Source organism: Ambystoma mexicanum, chromosome 7q (genome assembly GCF_040938575.1).
Source record: "Ambystoma mexicanum isolate Mex_15411 chromosome 7q, UKY_AmexF1_1, whole genome shotgun sequence".
Classification (NCBI taxonomy): Eukaryota; Metazoa; Chordata; class Amphibia; order Caudata; family Ambystomatidae; genus Ambystoma; species Ambystoma mexicanum.
In genome coordinates this window covers 638118764-638142638 of record NC_090941.1, presented here as the reverse complement: position 1 = coordinate 638142638, position 23875 = coordinate 638118764, and positions in this window count along the sequence as shown.

Here is a 23875-nt window from a genome sequence, read left to right as displayed (position 1 = left end):
TCTCCCCCACTAATCACCTCCGATATCCCCTTAGTAACCTCACCTTATGTTCGTAAAAGATGAGCTCTCCATCCTGCGTGTCTTGCAGGGGCGCGTAGATACCAGTTACTTAACTGGTTTGAAGGCGTTGGGAGAGTTCTGGTAAGTATTGACTCTGAAGTCCCTGGCAGGATTGGTAAGTATCAAGTTCAAAGAGTTCAATGTGCCCGATGTTCACTCTTGTCCCCTTCCTTCCTTAAGTTGCAACTGAGTTCATGAGAAGAAGGTCTCGTAGCTGCTGCTGGCGTTCAAGTAAGAGTCTGTGTTACCCAACGCTGTCCGGTAACTATTGCATGCGTTAACGTGTTGTTTTTCTCTCTCTTTACAGATGTGCCATATGAAAATGTGGAGAGTTATGGAATAATACCGCCGATGGTAAATCTGGTAAGTCTATGGTGGTAAGAGGTTGTATTTGTTGATTCCCTTGGCTCACCTTGTTTTTTCTTGTGTCCCCTAGGTCCCGGATTACGGCGAAGAAATGATGGAGACAGTGCCGGATCGAAAGATGCTGTGAGAACTGGTGAGTATGGCGCCGTGTTGGTGCTGGCGAAGCGACGCGTGCAGGACTGATGTACTTTCCAGGTCCGGAGATGAAATGGTTCCGGAATTAGGTGAGGAATTTGAAATAAGTTTGTTTTCTAAGCTTGTCCTTTTCTTCTTCTTTATTCTAGGAGCTCCGGATTCGAGGCGGGCGTGACAGAAGACTGGATGCTGGCTGCAGGCACGTTGAGCGTCTCGCTGCTGGATGCAGAATAACGCGAAGCATGTGCTGCTGTTCGGGTGTGGTTTAAATAGCCTCCAAAGTAGTTCCAGGTAAGAAGTTCCCTAGAGCCACGCCCAGTAAAAAAGTCCCTGTAACAAAATAGTCCCATCCAGGCCTCATGTAGGCTTGGACTCTTTTGCAGCATGGTCTGCATCAGGTAAGTAAAGTCTATGAGCCTGGCGCCTACGGCGCCAGGACTGATTTCTATGATGAGCCTGGTGCCTAAGGCGCCAGGACTGAACCCAGACAGCCCCTAGCCGGGGCTGCTGAGGTTTAAACAAATGTCTGGATGCCTGCTCGCCGAGCTGAGGGCCTTGGTCCTGATGCCCGGGGCTAGGCATCATGACACTATCTTTATCTCCACATATCTCGGACCTTGCCAAGAAGTCCAATGTTCAGCTCCACCTCCTTAGAGGCATTCTCCCTTTCCTCACCTTCCCCCAGAAGCTCAATGTCTCCAGAGCTCTGGTGCTCTCAAGGCTGGACTACTGCAACAGCCTCTTCCTCAAGTTGCCCTTTTCCTCTCTTTGCCCCCTTTAAGTCATACAGGGACCAGACCACCCCTACAAGTCTCCCCCAGCATCCCCTTCCAGCACTTGCCCCTTTGCACCTTTGCCTGGACTAGCCCAATTCCTGTCCACCCAGTCCACGGCACTTATTATGCCCTCCCCCTTCCACTTACTCTTGTTGGTCCCCTCAGCACTTCTCACCGCCATTGCCTCCGTTCACCCCCTCCAATTTTGCCACCTACTTTTCCCCCCTAGATTTATCACCTTTGTCTGCACTTTCATTGTAAGATTGCCACAAGGACAATATATCCATCATTGTTGTTTTTCTTCCTCTGTTCCCCACCCCATTTTCTGTCTTGTGGCACCGGAAAACACCAGTGTATAGACATCATACAAATGCCCAATACCATAAAAATGAATAAAAATGAAATAGAACGCAGTGTGCCCATTTTGGGCCCAATTCATGGAAAGTTTTGCACGGCGCAAAGGCACTTTGCACTGAAAAACTGCACTTTGCGCCAAGCAAAACTTAAGTTGCCAATTCATAAATCGGACTTTGTGCAGGTTTAAGAAACAAATAGTGGGCAGATTATGCATATTCCCCATTCTTTGCCCAAAATGAGTAACAACGAGGAATAAAGTCAGAGTGTTGAGGGAGGTGCCGCGTAAACACAAACACACCTAGTCAAGTACAAATTTAACCCAATTAGTGGAATTCAAAGTGCAATTTCCCAGAGTCCAAAGGCAAAGGTAAACCTTACGATCTTACTGCGGCCCCATGATACGTGACGCAATGAACAAAGCTCAAAGAAAGGCAACGTATAAAAGGCGCAATGCACTCCATCTCAAAATAGGACTTCAATGATGAACCCCGCTTTAGTGTCAGTGATCGTTAAAGGAAGAAGGAGGAGGAAGAGGATGGTGAGGGCCAGGATTTTCCATCAGCACACAACGCTATTTGGAATGCCAAATGAGGAGATTTATGCAAGGTACAGATTTCCTCCCAATGTCAGCTTACACCTGGTAAGGGAGTAGGAGAGTTACCTTGCATCACCCACCATCTGCTCCAATGCACCCACCACCACTGGAGAAGGTGCTGACAGCCCTACATTTTTGGACTGCAGGCTCATTGCAGCATATCTCTGCCATTGTTGGGGGCATATGGCAGGCCACACAATCCCGATGCTTACACCAGGTATTGTGCTGCAAATCACGTCTGCATAGGCACATATAAATGCCATGCACACCACTGGCAAGGCATTACACACTTCCCATGGGTACTGGGAGCCATCAACTATAGGCATGTTGCATTACAGCCCCCTGAGAGAGCAAGCACATGTTCCACAACTGAAAGCATTGGCATTCAATCAATGCGCAGGTCCTCTGCGATGTGAAGGGAGTTTTCATGCATGTGAATGGCAATTTCCCCTGAAGCACGCATTATAGCTTCATTAACCAGTGCTCTCCACTACACCAGGCTTAGGTATTGGAAACTTTTGGGAACACCTGGCTCATCTGTGAGTATCAACTATCACGCACATGCAAGCCGTCACATGACACACAGAATAACAGGCCATGGCAACCAATACTAACAACAACCATTTCCACCTTTGCAGAGGACAGTGCCTACCCGCTCTCAATATTCCTGCTCACGCCATTCAGGAATCCTGCTACCCCAGGTGAGGTAAGGTATAACAGAGCACACATAACCACTAGGGCTATAGTGGAGTGCACGTTAGGGGTGCTTAACTCACGCTTCCACTACCTTGACCACTCTGGCAGTGTATTGCTATCTGCCTGACCAGTAGTATGCCATATCATATTGGCATGTTGTGTCCTGCACAATGTTGGCTCATGGCATGGCATATCACTAGAGCTGCATGAGGGGCATCGTCCTCAGCCACAGGCACCGCTCATTCGCTTGGTAGACCAAAAGGCTAAAGGACAGGAAGCACGCAATTTAATCGTGCAAACATACTTCACCTGAATAGCAGCCCCGGTGGCGCACACAGTGAAACCACATCCCTGATGCCCTTCAATTATGAATTAGGGCTAACCCACCTGGCCCATAACAACACCCTGAGAATGTGTGTCTGGGAGAGGCAAACTGTGTGGGTCCATATCCATCAAATTAAGCACACAAACCACTGACACAGTCATAGCAACACCCCAGGTAAATGTACTGAAAAACACCCCACACAGTGACTACATCCCCACCCATAACATCACCACTGTGTGCTCTCCTGAGTTTCATGCTACAACAGCAGCAAATGACTCGCCTGTCTCCCATCCCCATCGTGTCCCCCCTGTGCACAGATGCTGCTGGATCTGCTCAGCCCAGGCCAATGCATATGAATACAGCCAACAAAGTGACCTCAACTCTGCCACCAATGACAATGTAACCAGAGCACCCCTCAGTGCCATGCAACAACTGTACCTGGGTGCCTGGCTTTCACATGGGTCCGCTGCATCCTCTGCCCAGCCAGGCCTGCTGGTCCTTTGCCAGGGGGCCCAAGGACCTTCCTGACCAGGCCCATTGGAACGAACTGCACTACCAGACTGCCAGCCATCTCTGTAAGTCCGGCTGGGCATCAATTTCAAAATGAATTTCCAGTTGAGTCTATAAGGAGGCTGGAGGCTTTCACGCAGACCTCCCCCTCTGTCACCCAGGGTACACAGAATACAATAAAGATCAGTTGCCTCCCTCTGCATTACTGTAGACAGTCCGTATAGGTCCTGTCTGTGCTCCACTTGGTTTTCTCTGCCCCACCTGGGCTAGGGGAGGGCGCGCTGGTGGTCAATCTACCTTGGCCATGTGGACATGTTGAAAGTGGAGCAAGGGGTCAGTAGCACCCTTCACCAGTGTGGATAGCCACCTGCCTCCTGGGGATTTCTCTGCTGACCTGGATCCAGCCGCAGTGCACCACAACTGAGGTAATGCGCCCTGTGTTGGCCGGATGTGCCCGGGTGGCAGCCCTGCAAGGGGATCTGCTGCCCATTATGTAAAATCCCTACCTGTTTACCTCTCGATGCAATCATGCCCTTTTTAACTCACTCTTTAACTATACTTCATCTATCACTTATGTTACTTGTTAGCTATTGGTCTCACCACCATTCTTATCCTTCGATGGAGTCAACCACCTGCTTTGTGTTGCATTTCCGGGTAACCGACTCAGAGAAGACCTGATCCCACCGTGCTGGTGGATGCTGCCAGCCCAACACCATCCATGTGGTGTGCCCTGGAGATAAGGACTTGTGCCCCCTGAGTGATAATGGTGAGTCGGTCTTCTGTACGCCATATTTCCCACACCTGCCACTGGATATGGATGCAGTGCTGGGCTCTTCCCTCTACACATGCTGCTACTGTGGGAAACCTGGTTATTATGAGATGGTGACATTCAGTGGCTCACCACATCTGATCTGAGGCCATATGAGGGGGGGCAAAACTGAGGAGGCTGGGCTTGGGTCTGCGGCTGCTGGGGTGTTGCCCCAGCATGGCACCTCTGGTATTATCAAGTGTGCCTTGTCCCGATCTGCAAAAAACACCACCTGGGGAGTGGTTGCCTGATGGACATGGTTGCGAGGCCTGCGCCTCATGCCCATTCCATGCTAGCAGCTTTGGAATACCACAGACAGTCACATGTGACACATCCAGCTGCCCTGGGGTAGGGGAATACACATTGGGGGAGTTTACCAGATGCATTATGTGTGCCTGCTTCACCTGACCCCACTAGGAGTGAAATGGGGATGCTAGGATGCTAGGAGGCCCCAGAAACAAGTAAATGCACCAGGTATGTGGATCCAGTGCCAGTGCTGATAGAGGTCTGACCTTATGGGGACAATGGGAACAGGGGCCCTGTGACAGCCACAGTTGCACCCCAGGAGGGCCTTGGGGCAATTGATGTTAATGTCACCCTCAGACAGGTGTAGCCTTATGAGAAACCGAGAGCTGCAAGGTGAGACTGAAGTGACGATGATCAATGAGTCCTACAAATCACACACATAATGTGCAGTTCGCAGTGTTCTTCATTGATGTGTGAGCTGAGTGATCTATGGACAACAGTCAGACATCTTCCATCCATCCAGATGTTGGCCTGAACCTGATGGTGCAAGAGACACTGGGGGGGGCAGCACCTTTTCAGCATCCCCACTTGGGAGTGTAACAAGACCATTGTGGAACATAACAAATGTGTTCCCAGTGCACAGCCCTTCAAGTCTGTCAGCTGTCCTCTGTGACAGCATGACAGGCCTTTACATGGTGACGGTGGCTAGGTTTGGGAAAGCATATGCGTGCCTCATGCTAGACCAACAGCTCCATCACAAGATCCAACAATGAGCAATTTCAAGTGCAGAAAATATGACATACATATGTGGAGCTGGAATCACCACGGCTGCTGCCACGAGACTTGCCCTTCATTGATTCCTTGTTAAAGGATGTGAAGTATACACATTCTATTCACAGGGTCTTGGAAGAGTCCTGTGACATGGATTCGAGTCACTACTTTCCCAAATTGGGAGTGGGAAATTTGCATGCCTGCTGCCTTCCTTGGATGTACTAGCTGTTTGTAAGGCTCACTCACTGGATTTCAAACTCTGATCACCATGGTAGGCACCTGATGTTGACAGGGCAGATATCACAATGTATGTTTGCCATCATGGGAATATGCAAACTGACCGAGTGTGGGTACAGTCACTGAAGCGGCCATGATATGCCATTTTGGTCCAGGTCTGATTAATGCACGCATCCCAGGAGGTCAGCATTTGCTGTCATGTATTAGCTGCATATTCACCACGCAAATCAAAGTAACAAATGCAGCCATCAAAGGGTAAATCACCAACTCAATTAGCCATTTGCAGTGTCACTGTATGGGCCATGTATACAAACATACAAACATGTGTATGGCTCAATCTTTGAGACAAGCATGTGCAGTAACTGCACCTGCTGGAGGGTTGCAATGGGGGAGACTTGCACCCGACTCAGGCTGATCTTCATGCCCTCAGGGCCATCTATGGGACAGAAGCAACGGAGCGTGCACCCCCCAACACTTGGGGGTAGACAGGTCAACCACACGGGCACCGGCAGGCCAGCCTGCACTGAGGGTGGTTGTTGAAGGGGAGAGCTTGGGCACAACTGAAAGCAAGGGGGTCACGCCACATACCACCATGGTGTGGTGACAGGAGGGTTGGCACTCCACAGAATGGTAGTTCTGAACTGCTACACCACCCAACCCCATCAACTCTGACCTGGCCACCAGTGAGCTTCCAGGATGCTCAGCCTTTGCTTTGCTTGGAGAGGGGCGCACACATATGCAAGGTGACCCACCAAAATGGGGAATGCTGTGTGGGTGACCCCAGGCAGAGCCACAGTTTAGCACCAGGGATTAACCAACACGATGAGGGTGCATTGTATGCACAGATGGACTGGGTGCCCCTCTGGCAACAACAGACAGGTTACATTTAAGAGTGTGAGCACCAAAGAATACACCAAATTCAGAACTCAGCAGTGAAGTAAATCCATTGCCGCCAGAGTACGTTAGGCACTCTGGACACAGGGGCTTGTCTGCCGTGGGCTTCGGGCATAAGGCGGGGCATTGATGGCAGGCATACACGTTTGGCACACCCACTGTAAAGTTGCTCTGGGGCCTGTGGGATAACCTTGGATGCAGGGAAGGGCAAGGGACACCAAGGGAGGAGGGAAAGGGTTGTGGAGGGAAAGTATGACAGGGGAAGCAGCGGGGAAGGAAGAAAGAGGGTGAGAGAGAATTGGGAGACGGGAGAGAGAGGAAGGAATGTGCAGCTTGGGAGAAGAGAGAGAGGGAGTTGGGGAGCGAGGAGGAGAATAGCCAGTGGGAAGATGAGGGGAGAGAAGGGGCTGTTAGAGAGGGCGAGGGCTGAGAGAATGGGGGAGAGAGAAAGAGACACAGGAGAGAAAGAGAGAAGCTCGGGCAGAGAGGCCAGAAGGCACACTACTGAAAAAATGGAGCAGGTTGGGGGTGAAGGAGGGCACAAGGGGAAGAGGGTGAAAGGCAGACAGGGTAAACAAGGGACCTGCAAAAGGGTACTCCTCTGTCTCTCTCTTCACCCAATCCTCATGGTCAGCACATCATGGCAGGTAAGCAGGCAGAGACACAGGTCATCATTCCCAATGTATATAAGGCTGTGGCAACCCAACTCCAGAGTCTGTGCCCCCACTCCTCGCCCCGATGGACACAATAGTTCAGGGACAGAGAACCTGTCCCTCTGTCCCTGAACTATTGTGTCCATCGGGGCGAGGAGTGGGGGCACAGACTCTGGAGTGGGGTTGCCACAGCCTTCTCTCTCCCCAGCTGTCAATTCTCCCTCATTCAGAACCCACCCCAGGATAAGCAGACCCGATGAATCATAGGGTGCACTGCAAAAACATGCAGGGACAACAGAAGCTGTGGGGAGGGGACGACATTTCTTATGCATGCACCCACAATATACAGTCAGATACAGTGCAGTCACATACAGAGCAAGTAGAGAAAAAAAGAGATGTGGGAAATGAAAACTTGTGCGATCCATTGAAGATGAAAATCACATACAGAAAAGCAACAATAAATGACACATAACATATATGTGAGGCACGGGTGTGGAGTCTGTCCCCGAGGATGCTGTGGTCGATAGTTTCAAAGGCTACGATCTACCAATATGTCAAGGAAGATAGGTGCAGCACAGCCTTCTAAGTCTGCAGTAGTTTGCGGATGTGCAACCAGTAATCCAAAGCACATGCATGACTGATCAAGGAGACATGCACACACACAGACATGTAGCCCAAATCACAACATCCATGCAAACCTACTTGTGCCAACATATGGCATTATTGGGCTGCAAACTTCAAAACTTCACCAGCCATCAACATGATTGACAGTGGACAACTTCACCTGCTGGTATAGCTGTTCTGATGTGAATCCCTCACCACCTCCACCTAAAACTATGCCTCGGCTTTGGGGCATGGAGGGCCAGCGTCCAGTAGAGGGGATGGGGACTAGGGTTGAAAAAGCGTGCTGGGTGGACCCCTCTTGGAGGGTGGGCACAGGATGAGGGAAGATACATGTAACAATATAGGATATTGGTTTAGACCAGTTGAAGGAGTCAGTCATACAGACTGCACACATTATGCTATTTGGTAGGATATGATGTTCACCTATATGTAGGATGCTGTAGCAGTCCACCAAACCATAGCAGTTTACTCCACTGTGCATGGCTGCATGTGCAGTCCTCCAACTCAATACGGTCTCAAGAGGGCATTGCCCATGACATGGAGCAAAGAAACAAAAAATGAAACACAGTCCAACCTAGACGGGGGTGAGAAAACAACACTGAAGTCCATCTGGAGTCACGACAAAAAGAGTCCAACCTGGATGGAGACAAGGAGAATCCATTGCTGCGAGGAGTGCAGCCGCCTTTCACTGGCATCGCTCCTTGAGACCAAAGGCTGTATTGAGTCGCCTCAGTGACCCGATTTATACGAGTCCTGCCATGTCACATGCAGACATGTATCTAAGAGTCCACCACCCATAACAGGACTCCCAGCACAGCGTCCCCACTGCACCACAGCAGACGATTATCTGTACGGACAGCACCGCTATCAAGTGATCATCCTGATGAATGCCACTACCATTTTACCCAGCCCTGTTTGGCCGAAACACTTCTGTGTCGATGTTTTGTGGCACAACCCCTGTATATATGTGTTTATAGATAGTGTTGTGTACACTTTTGTGTTTAGTACCCCCGGACCCACCACAGCTCTGGGTCGCACCTTGTTTAATTCTATGTCATCACTCACCTGTACTGCATACTTGTGCACCACTGTGGAAACTGCTCCTCAACAATAGATGAGGACGATACTCACCTGTATTTCCCCTGGAAGAGAAATGCCTGTCCAAAAACTTTCGTGCTTAGTGAAAGTCTTTTAAATGTTTAAATATATTCATCTGTGCAAAATCGTTTTGAAGGCAAAATAAAAAAGCTTCAAAACTTGACAGCTGTCTTCGGATCTCTCACCCTGATTTCGAGTATTTTACATACAGGTACCCTCCTGGGCATATCAGGACTCTGCCAGGCACCGTTTATATTTTCTCAACCTGGATGGAGGGCAGCGGGTGTCCACATATGTGAACAAAAATGTTAAAAAATAAAGCCCTCCATGGGCTCAATGACACCCGTCCACAGGTAGGAGAGGAGGCATGGTTCCGCAGCGACTGACATCCAGCAGTGGATCCCGGGATGGTGCATCCTTTCCATGCAGTGCCAATGCCTTGTCTTCGTTGGTGTTGACCAAGCATGACAGGGATGCTTTCAGGAAGGTCCGAATGGCAACGAGATCCTTATGTTTTTCCTCGCAAGTAGTGACAGTGTCATCATGTGACCTAACTCGTGAGGCAGTGGTTGAAGTAGGCGGGAGCGGTTGGGAGCAGTGTTCCTGTACTTTTCTTTTTTTAAATAAAGTTTTACTGTGCCTATGCTTTTATTTTTTTATTTTTTTAAAGTTTCAGAATTGTTTCATTTTAAAATAAAAGTGCAGGAAGAAGTTGAAACTTGCACTTCAGTGCACTGCACTGAACCTTCCCTTAAACAGCAAGCACATGTGTTTGAGGGTTTTTATTGTGAATTTGATGGGGTTTGTGAGGGGCAGGGGCAGATCAGTACAGAACATAGTTGCACTACTTCTTCTCGTACACTTTGACTACTGTTGTGAGGTCCCCAACTTCATGGTGAGAGTACCTCGCAAGTCCGACAACTCTGCATGCAGAGTCTCTGTCAAGGTGTCCACCAACTGCTGCTGATGGTCAAAGACTCTGCAGCCTGTGCAGTTGGCAAGGAGATGATGTGGTCATTCTGGCAATGGAAGTCCCTGGCCATCTCCTGCAAGACCTCACCCTGTTCTGTGTTTACCTGCAGCATCTGCTACTCCCACCTGGAGAATCCAGCATGCACACGTCGACCACGTGTGCAGGGTCTACGAAGGAGGGCTGCTGGATGCAAGGGCAGTTGCAGTGGTTGCCCCCTCATTGGCTGGTGGTCTACAAGCCCACATTGGACACCAACCCCCGCTGCTCATGCCATCTTAAGCAAAGGCAATCTTGCAGACCTATTAACCATCTCATCCTCCCACTCAGCAGCCTCATACGTACCCTCGAGATCATTCACCATGTCCTCAACATCCGGTTCAGCAGCATCATCTGAGGAGTCTGTAGTCCTGCTGACAAGGGACTGCAGCAGGAGGGGATTCTCTTCAGACTGCACAACTCGGGCTGCACTGGTGGACAGCTTTTCATCCTCCTCCTCCTCCTCTACCTCCGCCTCCTTCACCCCAATGTACTGAGTCATAACCTGCACACAGGCAAACAACAACATTCACTGGTCTGAGTACCTGGCATAATATGCATATGGGAAGAACAATGCATGCAGATGCAAAATGTACAGCCACATATGCATCACACATTGTTACTGAGCACACTGTGGTCTGTGAGGAACAGATGAATGGTACTCGATGACCTGTGCTAACATATCAGGACTAATTAGGCCTTGTGACATCCATGGCTTGTAGGCTCAGGAGAACATGCATACACACAGACATGATTGAGAGTGTGATTATCACGAAGAAATAGATGGAGGTCTGTGCATCATCAGTGAGCCTCTACTCTACTCTGACCATGACTCATTGCAACCCCTTTCACCACATTGCCCCCCGCCCAATAAGTAGTTTGTCATGATCACATGCATCTTTACTATGTGTGAGGAGAGTGTGAAATGGAAGTGACCAGTGCATGCTTGCATGGCCACTGCTCCATTCACACTCCAAATGCTGAGCATACCACACTGAAACATCTATTTCCCATTAACAAATACTCCTGTCTGGTAGATGGCCTCATGCATCTTAGCCCTGACATGGTTGCTCATTCATTTCCACCTACGGTCAGGGAATGGATGACTGTGACATCATGCACAAATTGCTGTAATTCTCTGTGAGTCCTGATTGGCATTCACAATTGACTACACACATGCATGACTCTGTGAATGTGTCCAATGGGATGTGTTTTGCATGCCATTGCCACACATAGGTGTATTTGCACAGCAGTGAAACCCAGTAGACAGTGATGTGTACTGTGAGGCCACCATGAAGCACACACATAAACCACACAACCACCTCCCTGAATGCAGATCATGTGATGGAAGTGTACACAGAGGTAGCATTCATGCAGCACGCATGGATGGCTGCCAACTCCACCAACTCCACACCAACACATAAATGAGCATGTCATGAGAAACTTTAAGGACACATGAAATGCACAAATGGCACTCACCAGATGTTTTGACATAGGTGTCCACGCCTCCCACACCAACCACCTTCTCACTGCTGATCAGTCCACTTGCAACCTCTTCTTGCTGGACCATTGTTAACATTAAGAATGTGGCTTTGAACCTATGGCCGGTAAATGAGATTTTGTTTAGAAGAGGGTTAGTGGAAAAAGATCTAATCTATTGTCGATTCTGTAAGAATTTCTCTCATATAGAAACTCTTTGTCATATTGTCACAGAATGTGAAGCTTTTGTGGAAAACCAAATCAAATTGGTCAAATGCATGCAACATAAGCTTAATACAAGATCTGCAAATGAAATTTGGGCCGAAATTTTCAGTACTAAAAAGATCTTGGTTAGAATTGCAACCATTAACATACTTGATGCTGCATTTCCATTTGATCAAAAGAAATAACACAATGGACATGTGATAAGGAAAAATGTAACTGTGCTGACAACATTTGACGTCTTTGGAAGATAACTGCATTATCTCTTAAGTTTTATCCATTATGTGCTCTAACTTTTTCTTTTTATTGTGTAACTTGAATGATGTAAATTAATTGATTATATTGTAACAATGATTATTATTTTATATATTTGTAAAGTTGATATTCAACTAAATCAAATAAAAAAAAAAATAAGAATGTGGCTTTTATTTTAGGCCATAGACAGTGTGCAGGGGATGTGAGTTCCCTAATAACTTTAGTTCTGTAGTCATTGTTTCACAACCTAGATGCCAAGGTTGTAGTTTTTATCCCCCGCATCTTGAATCACTTACATCCTAATTTAGAAATGTAAAAATAATCCTAAGCCATTTAATTAATTTAACTAGGTGTGCTCAGTGTCAATACTGGTTTGACCTCTTCGAAAGGAGCCAGCTCCTCCTCCTATGGTGGACCCCCTCCAGTGGCCTGGCCAGATACCAGGTTGCCACTGACCATATCCTTTGCCCTTCAAATGAGGTCATCCATCTTCTTGCAGACCTGTCCACACCACATGCATTAATGAGGTCTGTGACCTCCTGCCACATCCTCTTCCGCTGAGTAGGAGTACAGGTCCTGCCAGCCAAAGGGTAGATGTCCACATGCATCTACCCACATTGAAAAGAAGACACGGCTGGAAGCTCCTGGTGAGTACCCATGGATTACACTGCTCTACAGTGTATGTGTGTTCTGCACAGGAATGCATGATTTCAGGTTCTCCCTCCGGGTACCAGCATGTATGTTGCACTGATCTACAGCGGCATGCATATGGAATGTCAGACATCTGTGATGTGGACAAGAGTAGGAATGAGCATTGTCAGTTCATGGGGAGTTGGTACACTCATGCGCATGCAATGTGAGTTGATGTCAACAACTACTCTGCGATGTTGGGGGCATGTGAGGGACATACATGCATGACACCTCTATGGGTTTCACATTTGTAATTGCAGATTGCCATATACTCTCAGCAGCTGAGACTGACACATGTGTATGGATGTCTAGAAATGACATGTTGGTGCGTTAACCTCTCAGGGACGGCAATGTGTTCTGTCAACCCACTGCATGAGAGGCTAGAGATGACATATGATCATGCCATTTGTTTCTGCTGGGAGCAACAACATAGGTGCTTGTACCTCCACAATGGATGCCTATACATGTTGTATGCTTTCCAGTCAAACTGTCCTGGGTGCATGTTGCTACATGTTATTGGATGTACAAGTGTCCAAGCAGGTATCATGAGACCTCTCCACCCGCACGCATGGCCTTGCTGTGCATAAACAATTAATGACTGGCTCGAGGGGTCCTGCATGGAACGCAGTGGGATTGACCACTATGTTGTATCCAGCAGTGCACTCTGCTTGCCCAGGGCTGGGGTCCCCTGAACCAGCTATGATACCATGCATTTACTGGTTGACCACTCTTCCAAAGGACACACTACCCAGCCCTCCACCCCTGTTTTCTCCCAGTGGCCACTTACCACAGACGTGTGTCTACTTTGCCAGGAGGCCAGGGCCATGGGCCGCCTGTACCCATCATGATCCTTTGAACTGCCAGTTGTCTGCTCTCCATAGCGGGTCATCTGATGGAGGACCTTGGGAATTCATGGTAGTTTCAGAGGGATGGTCGGCTCCGGAGGTCCGGATGGGCTACAATCTGGAATGTACTCCTGTTGTGTCTATGAGTAGACATGACACTTTTGGTCAATCCTCCTCCTCTGTCACCCAGAGTACACAGTTAGAAGTAAGCATAGTTGCCTTCCTTTGGCTTACTATTGACAGTATGTAAGGGTCCTGTCTTCCCTCCAATTGGTTCGCACTGACACACCCAGGGTCCGCACATCCCAGGACGGACAAGGGTCATGCCCAATGCAATGTGCAAAAAGAGCTTTGCCTGCTGGCGGCACTCGTCTCATTGACCAAGTTATTTTGCGGCCCAGCAGGGTGCCTGGCTGATGAATGAAACTCAGATGACTTGTACCACAACAGCTGGCCAGCCTGTCCATCTGGCTCCCTCCAATCCACAGGTTCATTTTGCACACTAGTCTCATCTTGGGTTGGCTTATTTGTACAGGCCATGGCCATTGAGACAGGCATTTACATACCACCTGCATTGGGAAGGTGTTAACTTGAGAGCATGCCCCCTCAGGGATTGCCCCCTTACATGGGTGTCTCTCCCCTACAAGCAGTGCAGAGGCAGGGCAGGCCAGCAGGACCCCAGAGGTCATGTTAAAGTACAAGGATGGTGGGATGACCACAGGGCCTGGCCAACAAACAGTGCGTGTGGGCCCAAGTGGGCCATACCCTTGGACTTCTCAACCAAGCTAAAAAAAAATTTCAACTGCAGTCCTCAGCAACCATAGTTCCAAAGGGTGGCAGCCCACCCTTCTCCACACCGGTGGAGTGTGCGTGTGCAGCAGCCAGCCCCTTCTCACAAGACTTGTGCCTGGGCCCAGGCTCTACCTCCCACCCAACCAGCTGGGCCCTTGGTGCATGTGTGACCAACAAGGCCCCACAACCTGCAGCATTGGGCCATCCACTGACATTGAGGTCACACGGACAGGCACAAGCGTATGAAGCTCATCCCGAGGCCAGCCACTTGGGCTCCTGTCATCTGGCTACGTACTCGGATCAGACATGACAGAGTGCTACACTAAGGCATGTTACTTGAATGGATCATCATTACATGTCCAGGAGTCCCTCAGTCACATTGAGTCATGTGGGAAGTCCACAGTGTACAGTGCTAATTTCACATCCAACAGCGGACATGGGGAATGTGGTGTAAAGTGACCAACTTCCCAACACCCCACAGGGGGCATAAGTCATTTTGATAGAGCTTAACCGACAGGTGTTGTGATGCCGCTAGCAGACACCAAACATTGTTGGTGGCTTAAAGACGGACCCTGGATGGTGGCCTTATGGCCGACCGTGCCTCATGGCCACACGCCCATCTGTTTCTTTGGCCATTTCCTTTGGCCGGGCCCAACTGTCCATGCGACCGGACCAGGCCCACCAGATGGCCTGATTCGCAGCTGGCCCAGCTATGTCCTACATTTATCTGCAGCTGGGCTTCATGGACCCCACTTTCTTCTGGCATTGTCATCTGTGGTAAGTGTCTCCCTATGTAACGTATATGTGGCATGGGAGCATGAGGGGCTCCTCCATGCATTTTGTGGACTTTCATTGAAAATCGAAACTAGCTGTGTGTAATTACATACTGCACCCTAATTTTACTGAATTGTGTGGCCTTTCAATGAAAATCGAAATTAGCTGTGTGTTTTTACATCCTGCACCCTAATTTGACTGCATTTTGTGGCATTTCATTGAAAATCAAAATTAGCCTTGTGTATTTACAACCTGCACCCTAATTTGTCTGCATTGTGTCTTTACTACTGCTAAGCCACCTGTGAGATTAGGTCAGAACTGTGCAGTGCAGCCACCCCTCTCCTTTAAACGTCCCTTCATCACCCTAATGGCACTCACCATCTCTCCTATCTTCTCTAATTGCTACTCTATCGCCCATCTCCCCTCTCTCACTATGTCCAGAATGAAAAAGCACAAAAAGGACATCTTGCTGGCAACCCAGTCCTTCCCATCGCAGAAACCTACGTCAGCACAACCTCCATAGAGTTCTTCGGATATCCTCTTCTCCCCTCTCCAGATCTTTGAACTCCTCAGCTCATCTCCTCTCATCTCATCTCTCCTTTCACTTCCTCTCCCATTAACGGTGGGATCAAGTGGGAAGTCTTCTTGGCTGGCTTCTCATCCTCACGCTGCATAGTTAGTGTCTAAAACACTGGCACTATCCTGGTTCAGGGTCCTCAACCCAACGTGATATTCTTTGGCTGGATCCTGCCTTCCCTCATCAACTTTCTTCCTCCTGCTGCCTCTCCCATCAACAATCTCGCTGTCCCTCCCCCTCGAACCGGAGTACCACACCCCTATACTCCTCCTCGGAAAACCTTCAAATGCAGAGACCGCCTCAACCTGGAAACTCGTAACGCCTGCTCTGCCAACAAACACTCTGCTGACTTCTGCCTCCTTTTTGAAGACACTGACCTCGACCTTCTCACTCTCACAAGACTTCAATGGCAGCTCGGTCACTGCTTTTGACTCCCTTTGCCTTGTCAGCTTCAAGATCATTTCCAAGCCTCGAACTCACTGTGCTGGCACTGGGGTCGCTTTAATCTATCCTAAGTGGGTTCCTTCTTCCATCATACTCACGCAACTCTATACTTCCTTTGAGAGCCTGGTCTGTAAATTGGTTATTTCTCCCTCCTCCACTCTCACCATTGCTACCATCTACCGGCCCCCAGGTGCTACTGCCCTATTTCTCGCTGAATGGGCGGATTTCTGCTGCTCTCTGCTTTCGTTCACTTCCAACCTCCTCCTCTTGGGTGACCTCAACATCCAATTGGATGTCTCTGCCTCAGCATCCACTTTTTCCATTGACCTTTGCGCCACTCTCTCCCTCTCCATCCTCCCCTCCAGTCCAACCCACTTGGCTGGACACCAACTAGATGCCATTATCTACTCCGACCTCTCGTTTGCTCCCCCTCTGCTCATCTCTCCTGGTCAGAGAATGCTCTCCTTTCCACCCACCTGCGTCCCTTCGGCCCTCCTACTGCACCCACAAAAGCCCTGCCAACCTCGTTGTTGAACATTCGCCCGATGAAATTAGTGTCAGCTGCTGCCTTTGCCTCTACTTTCATCCCTCTTTACCCCCTACCTCAGACTCCACCTCAGACTCTGCTCTCAGCGATCTTCACTCAGCAATCACCAACATCCATGACATCCTTGCCCCAGTAATGAGGATCCCCCTGAAACCTGCCTCTAAGCGTAACACCTGGTATGACTCCGAACTTGCAGCTCATGAAACAAAAGTGCAGAGCAGCAGAACGGAAGTGGCAAACCTCAGGTTCACCTTCTGACAAAATGGCCTGCCGCCTGCTCCAAAGGAAATACAGACTTGTCATCCGTGCCAAGAAAAGGGCCCACATTCAGGCACGGGTATCAGGTGCATTCAATAACATAGCTGAACTGTTCAAAATCTGGAGGGAGCTACCCAACCCTTCCACAGTCTCGTCCTCCCCTCTTCCTCTCCAGACCCTCTGCAATGCAATGGCCACACACTTTGAGACCAAAACTCAGAACATCCTGAACACCCTTGTTACCCACCTAAACCATCCAACACCACCTTGCCTCACTTGGTCACTCCCCCTCCACCTTCCCCCATTCTCCTCCTCACCCCTGTCACACCTGAAGCAGTTACCAGAGTTGTCTACTCTATGAATGCTTCTTCCAAAAAGGTCCCCCCCTGCCTACCCAGCACTTTCAAGGACACAGTGCTCGCTGATTTAAGCAACCACTCTTTCGCCACTGGCTCTTTCCCCTCCTCCCTCAAGCACTACATTGTGCACCCACTATTGAAAAAGCCTTCAGCAGACCCTACATGTCCATAGGTAGACGTGGAATTCTTTAGAATTGGCATGTATTAAAATATTGGGTTTGAGCATTAAAATGAAGGTGTTGCTCCCCTATTTAAAGGAATTAATGAAGCTGGATTTGAGCAATAAAACACAAGTTATGTCCCTGAATTTAAAGAATTAGACTGAACGAGGGAAATACAGGGTGAAGAGATGTGAGCTGCAAGTTTTTTAAGTTGCAATTCTAATAGAATGTTTTGTTTCTTTTTTCAGATTTGAAGATTTGCTGCGGGGGAGTCTTTCCTCGTTGCTGCTACTACCTGGAGTCTTTCCACGTCACTTGTTTCTGGGGTTGACGCCACCAGCCAGCCTGCCCAGCACACCACTCTTAAGACTCATTCCACGCAGAGTGCCCAGAGTGAGCAGAGTGTTTGGTGTGTTTGGAACTCTGCAACGTTCCTTCATTATGACAGCTGTGTTTCAAACCGAGGATGTAGGTGATGATCTATCAGATTCTCCGAATCTGTTGAACATTTCACAGCAGAGTACCCATAGTGTCCAGAGTGATGACTTAGCAACCATGTTTGGAGTTTGGAGACCTCTTTGTCATTAGTGTTGTCACAGATTTGTGATATTCTAAAATACCTGAAATAGCAGGACCTGATACTGAGCAAACACTCTGAACTTGTTTGACTTATTGCAGTCTACATTAAAATGCCATTCAGGCTGCCTATAGGATATCATGGCAATCACTGGTTTGTTGAGAAGCCTGCTATTTCCTCGTTTTCAATCAACATTGAGAAAATGGTACGGCCACAGCGGAAGAAGCGAAAAGTAATTTGTCAAGCTAAGAAGTACGCGGAGAGGGTCTGCCCCAACAAGAAATCTGTGACCATTGTCAAGCCGTATAGGAGTGTGAACAAGTTTGATCCTTTTGTTATTTTGAAGGAAGCAGATCCATGTAAAGGGACTAACACAAAGTGTGTTTTTGGATCTCAGCCCTTGGCTGCACTCAAGCACACGATTGAAACTAAACAAGCTTGGACGGAAGTGGATAAGAGAAAAGCAACCCTTTGTTCCAACTCAAAAGATCCTGTTATCTTGGTTGGAAAGCAAAAAAGGATTGCCAGGGACCAAAAACCACGAACAACTGCATTGTGCAGACTTCGCTGCTTACAGAAACTGAGACAGATGCTGGTATAGCCATGGTCAGCATGAATTCGACCTCAAAACCATCCTACAGTACCCAGCCTCATAACAAACATCCCACTGTGGGGACGCAGGGAGATGGTTCTTTTTCAAACAAACAGAATGATTCACCACCATAGCACATAACACAGTGGGAATCAATCCCTGCTTACAATCTGAGCCAGCTGTTCCACCTGTTGTCTGTCACCACTGAGCCTTCACTGGGGACCAAAGTAATCAGCAAAGAAATGGTCTCATTCGGTGCCCTGCCCCCTTCCGTTCTTCCCGCCAAGTTAGAGTCGGGCGATCAAGGAGGCTCTTCAGAGAAAGTCAGCATATCTCCAAATATTGAACAGGTGCTACAAGTCAAAAGTCCATTTCGCAAAGGCTGCAATGATTATCTAAATCGCTCACATGTCTTGGAACTGTTCCATTAAATCATTCAACTTCGCACTATCAACAGCAATGACCTAATAGCAGTCTTTTAATGCAAAGAACACAAATATGCTACTTTTGTTGGTCTATTTCTCTACTGAGGAGCTAACAGAGTATGTAGCTACCTCGTCAGAGTTCTTCTTCAAAATAGGATATGACTGAAGTGTGGTATCTTGTGGAAGACTCCCCTGCCTTTTTAACATGAGCAGCATTTCAGGAGGGCGGAAAAACAAATCTAAAGTCTCCATTAAAGGGGACAGAGACCTGCCCATACCTCTTTCTGTACCATAAGCCTTAGTAGTTGTGATAGCCCTTGTCCAGAGTGGTGGGAGCGGAGGGGGGCCCACGGCGACAGATGAGGAAGTACATTGGGAATGGCTGGCTGAGCTAATCAAACAGAGGAACCAACTGAGTTCTTAGCTCGAGCCTCTTATTTCTTAACTGGAACACAAGGGGGCACCACCATCTGTATGGCCAGGACTGTCTTTTCTGAATACATCATTGATTTTGTTTATTTGCACTACAAGAAACATGGCTGGTCGAGCCTTTGGTGCTAGACTGGTGGACCAATTATTTAAACGATGGCGGTCAAAGGACTGGAGGGCAGACCGAAGGGTGGGCTGCTCATGGGAGAATAAAATAACGTTCTCACTTATAAAAATCATAAATTATACTCCTAACATCTTGGTGGGCAAGCTGACATATTGTGATGGAACTGTCCCTCATAATTTGACTTTAATAAATATCTATGACACGCCTTACACCGCACAACACAGGGCAATTCTTCAGGACTTGGAGAATTCACTAAATCTTACTGATCTTTCATCACCTATAATGTTGTGCAGCGACTTGAATGCCAGAAACCCACAGAATTGCAGTACCGACACTCGGGCTAATGGTACTCCCACTATGGGTCCGGTTCCCGAGTCTCGGCTAGACTGCTCATGCCCCTTAGGAATGAACTGGGCAACATTGCTATACTCAAGGGGCTTTGTCACGGTCAACAGAGCCAGCCTGTCAGACTGCCCTCCTGACTTTTCTCGCTCCTCACAAAAAAGCTTCAGCAAAATTGATTAGGTTTTTGAAGCTAACATGCCTTTGCTAATAACAGATCTTTGCGTAGGCCAACATACGGAGAGTGACCATCTACCAATTGTTGTGACCCTCACGATTGGAGAAGGAGCACCAGCCGAGCATGCCACAGGAACGATACTAGTGAATAAAACACTTAACCGTGTGTCGTGGACCTCCACTAAAACAGAAGCTGCAACCATAGTTGCAACAAGGGTTCTTGGAGACTTTATTCCTCATGTGTCTTCTCTCAGGGCCACTCCTGATCTGCAACAAGGATCAGAAGAAACTGAGAAATATGAAGGATGTGTAGCCATCATCAACAAGAGCATCGTCCCTGTTAAGAATGCAAAGATTTGCAAAGCGAGTCGCCCTCTGACCGTCCACAAAAATGTCTTTGACAAAATAATCAGGGACAAAAAGAGAGAGACACATAAAGGACTGTATCTGCTTGCTCGAACTGTTCCCGATCCTGCAGAATTTGCATTGGGTTGCAGGTTCGTGAGGGCTGGGCTTCGCAAGCATCAATACTTAAAGGAGTGTGCACGGTTGACGAATTTGGTTCTCGCATCACAATCACATGACACACGCTCTTTTTGGTCAATAATTAATGGAAATGACTTCAGGTGTTCCGATATTAATGGTGTTTCAAAGAGCGTATGGGTAGATTATATATCACAAACTCTGGGAGGCACCAGCTGGGAACCTCTGTTTCCCCTATTTGACGGATGGGAATTTAAAAAGATCAAGGAGAAAGTCGTCAAATTGATCACTGCCATTAAATCATCACATGCTCCAGGTCCTGATGGGCTGTGCAATCTGCTACTAAATGAGAATGTCCCTTTGTGAACCGAGGCTCTCCACCATCTGTTTACCTATATGGCAGTTACACAAATACTGTCAAGTTCCTGGCACGACAGCATTTTAGTACCCATCCATAAAAAAGGCTCCCATGCAGACCCTTGTAATTACCACCTCTTAGCTATGCTGGACGTTCCTGCCAAGGTGTTTGCCTGTGTTCTTCTAGACGACTTAACCAACTGGGCTGACACTAAACACATTATTCTCTGGAATCAAACTGGCTATAGAAAAGGCTGCAGTACCACCATAAATGTCCTTGCCACTACCATCCAACAGTCTTGCTAATTTGCAAGAGACCTCTCTACATTGCCTTTGTAGACTATAGCGCAGCCTTTGACACAGTGGACATGTGCACACGTATTACCCATGTAGGAGTGGGGCCATCAGACGGTTGGAGTTGCCTATGGCTGTTCCTCTGATGCCATTCCTTGTGCAGGGGCACTGCGTGTTTATGATATGATGTGATGTAATGTGGCATTCATAACGTGCCTGTACACAAGTGTTTCTAGGCACGACAAGACAAGGAGGGGGAAACAAATGGAGGACAAAATAGCGATCTTACTAGGCCTTGTGTAAATCAGATCGCGCAAGTGCGGGGAAGAGGGAAGAGGAGACGTGCCAGTGGAGAGCGGAAGGGGGAAGTGCAGCTAACTCACAAATGCAGCCACCTGGCTCATTAGTGCACAGAGAAGGGACTGTAGGGTTGCAGATAGAGACCCTTAAGTGCTGGGGAGATCGGAGGCAGTGCAAGGGAAACTGGACATGCAGGAGCCTGGATCCAAGTCCAGAGGCTAACCAGGTGATCAGTGCGTGGAACAGTAAGGTGCATCAGCAGGGGAAAGGAAGCGAGAAGGCGGAAACGAAATTAAAGGTCTTGAGTTGCTTCCGGAACCAGAGGGGGCTTTGCTCAAGTTTGAGAGAGGCAGGGAGGCTGTTCCAGAGGGAGGCCCCAGCCAAGGAGATAGATCTGCCCCCAAATCTCTGCTTGGAGAATGTCTGAACCTCAGAGAGTTGGAGGAGGATGAGTGGAGAGCTCGAGAAGGAACATGTTTTGGAAGAGAAAGTTGGAGGTAGAGCACTCCCAGGCCCCAGAAAGCCTTGTGGGCGATGCAGAGGATCTTGAAGTTGATCCTTGCAGCCACGGGGGGCCAGTGAAGAGATTTCAGAGCTGGAGTGATAGGATCCCTGGCTTGAGGCCGAGGACAAGTCTTGCAGTCCTGTTCTTGATAAGTTGTAAAGGTCGAAGAGTAGAAGCAGGTAGATTTAGAAAGAGTAACAATAAAATAGATGACTGGCCTAACACGTTCTTCCAAATGTAAATCAGAACCATAACATAATCTCAAAAACAATGTAAACAATGTTGAATTAGCAGATGTATTTCAATGAATTCCGGATGTCAGCCAACACGTGTTTCGACAAGCGTTTTTTTCACAGCAGTAGTCAAGTGCATGGATCAAAAGTGATCCACTGTATTCCCTTTTGTTAGAGTTCTTGAAATATATCGATTTTCTTATTAAATAAATGGAAAACTTGTCATTTTAGAACCTGCAAACGACCAGTCTTCCATTTATTTAATAAGAAAATCGATATATTTCTTATTTCAAAGTAGTAATAAATGTCTACTACATAGGAACACTAATAATCATGTGATTCAAGTCTATGCACATCCTATGTTCTTAAATTTTTGTTTATTTGTTCATTTGTTATTGGTGTATTGTTTTACTTTATATAATTCAAAACTTTGGTTTCAATCTTTAGAGATCATCACTGTAGTATGTACCTGTCACTATTTACTGTACTATCATTAAATATTGACAAACTCTAGATACCTCTCTATGTTCTCTTACTTATGACCCTTTTTGAGCACAGGACAGTTCTAGATGGATTCAAATGAACGACAGAAAACTGTGTTGTTTATAGTGTGGAATCTCACTCCTTTTGTCCAATAAGAGAGAACAGATCAGCAGGAGAGAGGGGGAGCAAAGGCAGAAGCAAAGAGGAAGGTCCTGAGGTGCTTCCGGAACTGGAGATGGTTCTCCTCAGGTTTTAGAATGGCAGGGAGGCTGTTCCAGAGGGAGGCCCCCACCGAAGACAGAGGTCATACATGCCAACATTTCAACCCAACTGTGCAGCAGAGTATGTCAGAAAAATGGGGAGACAACGATTTTCATATAGGAATGCATTGGGCAAAGATTAATTTGAGGCGGGAGAACGTGAAAAATAGCATTATTTTTCACTGAAAAATCAGGAGTCTCCCGCTTAAATCGGGAGGGTTGGCATGTATGAGAGATCTACATGGAGTGGTCACAGTGGAGCTGATGCAACAGTGTGCTGTTCTGTTGATGTTCAGCTGAGTGTGGTCTGCCAGGGAGTCATTGAAGAAGCTCCAGTCCTGGATTCAACAGCAGTGCTCCCAGTTGATCGTGTTGGAGGAGGATATGTATGTGGCAGGTGTACTTCATTCTGGAGGCAGACTAGAGGTGTTGAGGTAAGTTGTAGCTCCATGTTGGACTGGTAGGGGTGCAGACTGGCAGAGGCTGTCAGTGGATAAGGCAGAGGTCAGTGGGGACAGTGGGTGGTGTCAGGACATGAGGGGGCTGCCTAGGGTAGTGGGCGCAGGTCAGTGGGGGTACTGTTGGGTCTGAGGACTTCCGTGGGCTGCCTGGGGATAGAGAAAAGGGCAGTGGGGGTAGTGGGAGGATGGCGGACTAGCAGGGGGCTTGAGAGTTTAGGGGTGGAGGTCAGTCAGAGTAGTGGGAGGTGTCAAGACTTGAGTGGGCTT